At 36.3% G+C, this 7,243-nt stretch overlaps 1 pseudogene; it reads right to left on the bottom strand.

Moving 5' to 3' along the window:
* Window positions 1-5,394: 5,394 nt before the first annotated feature.
* LOC136254599 (uncharacterized) lies at window positions 5,395-7,096 on the bottom strand (annotated as a pseudogene).
* Window positions 7,097-7,243: the final 147 nt, after the last annotated feature.

The following is a 7,243-nucleotide window of genomic DNA, read 5'->3' as shown; positions in this document are numbered from 1 at the left end:
GTGTGGGGAACATGTATATGCATTCAAACTGGAGCTTAGAGCATATACAGATGAAAAATTCTTCTTGAAGTTTCACTTCATACAATTCAAGATTTATCCATCCATATAAAAGCTGGGCTTTGGAACTGCTGTTAAATATGGGATTGCATTTGCTAATTTTGATGGCATTACCTATTCCCTGCATGTGTAATAGAGCATTTGAGATTATTTCGTGGTTGTCTTAACATATTCTCTGCCTTATATATACCTATGATGCATGTGGTAATGATCTATATAAAATAGGATTGTGATATAAATTATATGCATGTATATTGCTCCTTTGGGTATAACAAAATTACGATGTTATAATCAATTGCAGAATTGTTAAATTACAATTGTATATGCACAAATCAGTCTTTGTAGTATTGGTCAAATTTAATTCATTTTTGTAATGTAACCTGTGTTTTGTATATACACACATGCAAGTAAACCATGCATGTAGTATATGGTTTTACGTTCATCTGCAATTGCAAGCATAAACATACACACGCACAGTCGCAAACATATAATAACACATAGCCAATAAACATACATAGTTGAGATTTTAAAGTAACCCTCGGTACATATGCTGCCCCCCTCCTAGGATCAAGTGTTTCCCTGCTATATATGTGACCCTATTTTGGAAAACCATACATCTGGGCACATGCAAAATTTGTGGGAATTGTCAATTGAAAATTTCAGTGATTTTTAAAAATTAATTTTTCTGCATATTCTGATAAAGCAATAATAAGCCTTCTTGCTGTGAAATTTCACACCCATAGCTTCTTTTATCTAGGAGATATACTGAATTATATCAGACCATGTAGTAGTTTCACAATGCGTGGGACAACAATTAACTTACAAATTAGGTGATTTGTTCATTCCCAAAACCAAACATTTTCTTGTCTTTAGACAATAATACAAGTGATTTAATTGAGAAAAAGCAAAAAGAACACACGATTAAACTCTCAAGAATCTCTTTTCATTAATTTTAGATTGTAAGAATGGTGATCGTTGTCAACAAAGTGATTTGTCATCAATTTGTCACACCTGATCACTATACACTTCTATAAACTGATAATGAAAAGTTGGTTTCTAATGTATTAGACAGTAAATTGGCCATATCTTTGGAATGCTTCAACGTATCATCACAAAATTTTCACATAAGGTAGATAACCACTCAGTGCTTCAATGTAGCTATAAAAAAGAAAATTGGCTGATGTGCCCAAATGTATGGTTTTCCAAAATAGGGTCACACATATGATAGACAACAGGACTGTCACAACAAATGCATGCAATGTGGTATATACACGTTGGCCATCTGTGAACAAGTTGCTATGGAGATATTGCATGTAGCCAAAGTCACGAAGTTCTGCAAGTAGTTTGCGGGCTGCCACTGCTGCAATATCTTAATCTTATTCAGTGTGCATAATGTTTTCCAGTATCATCAGTCTCTACCATTTTGGAGTAAGTTCAGTGATCAATGAGCCTCTATGTCTGATGAGATATAATCAAGTGTGTATATTCACAGTTAGGTGTTCAGGTATCACACACAGTGCTGAAAGCGCCTACGTTTTCTCCCTCAATGACATGTATATAGGTTGATTATAGATGTCATTTTCATTTTGTATTTAAGTATTATGACAAAATTCATGACTATATATTATGCAGCTTCGAGCTTCTTCAAGGACGAGATGTCCACATCTATAATTTGGTTTGCTATAATAAGTGTGTCAAAATAACAATACATAAATAGCCCAAAGAATCACAATCTTTATCTCAAACAGTTAGCTAACTACTACATGCAGTATTTACTGTATAACAGCAGCATGATGGATGGCATGTGTTAAAAAGTTTCGTAGTACTATATATTCCTGTTTACATGGCAATAATTGTCACACCAAACTATATTGTTAGATAAAGTACCGTATATGCCATTGTGTATTTTCATAATATTTTACAACACTGTGCACAATATCAACTGTGGAACAAGTCATCATTTGGGTCTGGATTTTCTTCTGCATTCAACAGGATTTCTATAATAATTATTACAGTATTATGTTTCTGACTCCCTGATTCACAGAATTTAGTCTTCTTGCATTGGGAGGGTGACTAATAATCACTGGCTTCCCAAGAACATACAACAGGGACAGCTAGATCCAGAGTAAGCAAAAGGAGCTAGGAATAGCTATAACTGTAGTGATTGCAAGATGCATGCATGGGCATAAATGCTACCAACTTTTATGGTGTACAGATTTTGTAATGGGAAATGACCACTGATATGGTGGGGCACAGGGTACTTGCATACGTGCCTTCTGACAAAGATAGCTATTATATAGATGGGTCTGATGATAAATACTTACAGTCCCATAATGATATAGGAAGGCAAATTAAAAATGCATTCATAGTACTTTATCAGTGCCAATAAGTGGTGTATGCCACTTAGTATATCACTGCAACATAAAATGATTTAGCTTTCTTTGTTTCTTTGTGCTTACACAGATTGCTGCACAGCTCGTATGCTTTGAATCCTTTGACTGTCATGACTGCTCTATTAGAGATTTAATATTAAATTGTACTATTAGTGTATAAAAATTATTGATCTCGCATACAAACACCTCTGATTGGCCCAAATGGGCCAATATGTCACTAGAAGTGTATGTGCATGCGTGTGTGTGCGTGCAGGTGAGTGCATGTGTGGTGTAATTCCTTTTGTATATAACTCTCTGGTTAAGGAAGGGGTATAAAAAATTAAATATAAGTATAGTACATTCTTCTAACTCTATACCTATAAACTGCATGCCACATGCACTGTGGGATAATAGCTTATAAAATTAATATTATTTGTACTATATGCATGTCAGCAAGCATAGTCAAACCAATGCCATTTACTATACTTGAAATGACGATATGATTTTAATGGAATCCAGGTTTTTAATGGTTCACAAATCCATTAAATGTTAATGGTTCACAAAGTTGCGAACCATTTAAAACCTTTCTTCTTGTGTTTATTCTGCTAGGACTGGTTCATGTTTATAAAGCTCAATCATCCATTATAAGTATACTTGAATACTAAAAATCCCTGATCACTCATGATCAGTCCTAAATGATAACTCTTCACTTCACCACATTGCCAAACCTAACCATTGCTGTGGTATTACATCACCCTGTAATATGTTGAATTAGTTTTAGGCAATAAAAGTTTCTCTGAGAATATGTCATAATAGACTGACAATGCCAATAATCTTAAGGAACATTACATGGTTTTGGGAAACTGAATGAGATTCCACGGTCCGTGGTATTAATAGATTTTTTTTTGCACCATCATCCTGTTATGCATTTAAAATAAAGCACACATGTTTAATGCAAGAAAAAGAATACGAAAAGAGTTAGCTTAACCACATGCATGTTGCAAACAGTTTTATACCCAACAGTAGCCCTGCATCAAATATGCCAGCATAATAAAAAGCATAATAGGCTGAAGTGCTATGCCAGCATAATGAGGTGAATATTTCAAACTATGGAGTTTAATTCCACGAAAATAGATCGATATTCGCAGTGCATGTAAACTGGAATATAGCACTCAAATGCATTGTACATAGCTCCTTAGATCGATACTCACTAATAAAATAGTCACTTTATAGTGGAATACTCTAATAGAGCATTCACTGATTAAAATGTTCCAAGAATATTTATATCTTACTTGCATTGCTTTTAGTACAGCCAAAAATGCTGGTGTATAATATCACAGTGTGAATTATTATTAGCATTATGATTTACTCTGTTTAAAAGAAAGTGCTGTACATAAGTTGGATGCGTACAGCAGTTCTTAATATACGTACTATATACCTCTTGTGAAGCAGAAAATCATGTTCAAGTGATGATTATACTTCAGTGTTTACAACCAATCAAAATTCTTGGTCATGTGGATATGCACCGATTTTGTCATACAAGAACTGTAGGACAGCTATAGTTTAAACCTTTTTTCTACACTGAGAGATATCTTGGCCATCAGCAGCTGTGTATATCACAGACAGCTAGACCAACTTAATTGCTTTAGCCTATCAGAGGCATAGCTAGAATTTCAAAGTGGTTTTCAGATTTGGCAGTGACTGTAAAAATGCTGAATCATGCACAGGTGTGGGAGTGTAGGGACAAATTTTAAACATCAACATGGACCAGATTCATGATGCCGTGGACAATGCAAACTATTTTAAATAAATACTTGGTTCCTTATGAGATTTGAGTGGCCATGAGATAGGACAACTCAAGATCTGGGCTATCTGGCTGTTACATTTTCTCACTCCTTCCTCCTACATAATTTTATACCCTTGTTATAATATGTCCATTAAAATATTCTCTTATAGATATTTCATGATATTCTAAGAGTAGCTTTCAAGTTTCAACTGCTCTCTTAAAAATGCATTTGACTGCTTTATTAGTGTCCCCCTCCACATTCACTTCTGAGTGATCAAGCTGCATGTTAGCTTTAGTACTCTGCTCTGTTCTGTTGTACCTTTGCACTCTTTATGGACAAATTTTGCCAAGGAGCCTGTCTTATTTACATATCCGGACTACTATTTGGATTAGTGGGTCAACAGTACTGGCCCACTCACTAGCGCTGAGCGGTTTTGATATTTCATAAACAGTACGGTATCATTTGTCAACTTGATTTTGCAGTATGACTAAATTAATGCCACGCATCAGTTAGACCCTAATCATTTTCAATAATGGTTGAAAGCCAACTGCAGTATATACACATCCATTCATATTTACTGCAAGTACACTTCTTCATACAGGCTTATTATTATTTATAAGGCTTGTGTTTTAGAATCTATGGTATTTGCAGTAGTCACACTATTGGATACCATGGTATTGTCATATTGCTCGGCACTACTCACAACCCTGATGTGCACCTCTTGGTAGTTCATGATACTCATGACTAAATATACAAAAGTGGCAAAAATTTTTAAAATTCTAAGCATGTGCTCGGCAGTGGCAGAATACCTTGCCAATGCTGCTGTGACTTTGCAATATAGTAGCATAAGTTGTATGGCATTCCTGTAAAACCTATCTCATTCTTTATGGCAATAGCATCAATTTGACACAACGCTTGCAGGTTTTGACTGATATGTAGGTGACAGAGAGCACATTTTTTGAGTATACAGTAAATTGAACATAAAGACATAAAAAGTCAAACCTCAGGTTTTCCCTATCAAAAAAACAAAAAACAAACATAAACGATCTTTAATTACAATACACACAAACTTTCATGTAATCCATAAAGAAGCCTGACCAAACTAACTAAATCAAGTACATAGATGTCATTCCAAAAAAATGGTGCAACTTTAGTAGCAACATTTCATAACTCTGATTTTTAATTATATATCCATTTAACCCAACACTACAATGTTGTCCACGACAATAAATACGACCATCATAAAAGTAACCTAATAAGTATCAGCTACATGGGTAGTGACAAAACCTCTGGCAAATAGGTACTCAGAGAGTAAATCTCGTTGTGAAAAAATATCCGTCTGTAAGTTTTCTAGGTGATGGCGGAGATCAACTTTCTCTTCGGGAGAAAGCATTTCATCAATTTCTTCTACAATCACTGTATTTTCATCACTATCCAAAGGTACAGGACCTCCATAATCCACTCCATACTGATCCCAATCGTCCTGCACAAAAATGGACACTACGGTTATAAAAAGCTTAACACAGTGAACCAATATTTTATGTGACCACTTTCTGCACACACATGCACATATTATCACAATGTATCAAATGATGGGTGCACATTGTAATCATCCAGGCAACATTAAAAAAAAAAACTACGTGCTCAACCATACCACATATTGGTGGAACTCTCTTAAAGGCACATCTTGTACAGAAAGACCAGCCCGTAAATAATGCACCGGTCTAGAATGACTTGCATGGGCTAACTACTTTTGGTTCAAAATGACTGGCTTAATACAGGTACAATAAAATGCTATACAATAAAACATAATGCTGCTCACATTCAATCCAGTTGTGACTTCATTTGAAGTGGTTATGGCATGAATGCCCATTATCCACAATTGTTGTGGAGTTTTATTTTTTTCCGTACGTAATGGATGGTGAGCCCAACCCTCCTGGAACATATTGAGATGGTTTTGAATAATAGGTAAAAAAGACAAAATGAAGGGAATATATGTCTGTCGGCTTTTCTGGATCCAGCAGATGAAGACCTTCCAAAGAATAAAATAGATCATAAAAGTATGAGATACGTCCAGCGTAAAGATCACGCCATAGGCGCTCGATGCGTTGATTTTTCACGCTCCTCCCCGTGATCGCACTACCTCTTCCTGGCCCACGTTCTGGATGGTTAAGCATGAATCGGACAACTTCAATGTTTTCTCCTCCTCTGTCCATACGAACACGGGATGGCAATCCATATGATTCCTGAACACCTTGACGAAAACATTTCAGCACTGTAGTAGCAAGATTATTAGGAGCTATCTTGAGATAAACAATGAGTCTGCTGAATCCATCGATACAGCCATGGACGATCATTTTCCACCTAATTAACCGATGGTACCCGTCTAAATGCCATAGTGCGTTCGATGACGCAACTTGGTATTTTCTCCGGTGTAGTATATTCCTGCACCGAACATGCAAGCCCAATGGATCTACAGCTGCAGTGAGTCCCTCACTCTCTGACGACTTACTCGTATACCACATAAGCTTGCAGTCTTCCGCTGATCATTTTCTCCCCAGACCGTGGGAAAAGTGATGTAATGTCTTTGACTGCAGCGTCAAGACTTTCGTTGCTGATGGGAATAAACCTAAGCAGTCCATATTTAACCATTCTTCGTTCAATTACTGCAGCCAAAAATGGCACTTATATCACTGGTCCGAAAACGCTGCTCCACGTAGAGGGCCAAACGTTCTTTTGTTATGTCAAAGGAGAAAGAACCACGTCTTGTAGCAGTCACAGAAGCGCTATCTCCTTCCCTCATTATTGAGATGGCCAGTTGCCGTACAGACTCTACAATAGATACTAGAATTTGATCATTGCTGTTGCCAATGTCGGCATTTCGTACGAGATTTCGTAGCAACACACCAATACTGTAGTAGCTACTAGTTCAATTAATCCAAGAGTATCTTCTTTTTCATCTTCACTGCGATCTTCTTCGTATAGCATCGCTGAATATGTGTAACACAGGACTCTGTAAGATCCAGG

The sequence above is a fragment of the Dysidea avara genome, chromosome 4 (assembly GCF_963678975.1).
Source record: "Dysidea avara chromosome 4, odDysAvar1.4, whole genome shotgun sequence".
NCBI classification, from domain to species: domain Eukaryota; kingdom Metazoa; phylum Porifera; class Demospongiae; order Dictyoceratida; family Dysideidae; genus Dysidea; species Dysidea avara.
Note: the sequence above shows the minus strand (reverse complement) of the source record. Positions and strands in the feature narration are given on the sequence as shown.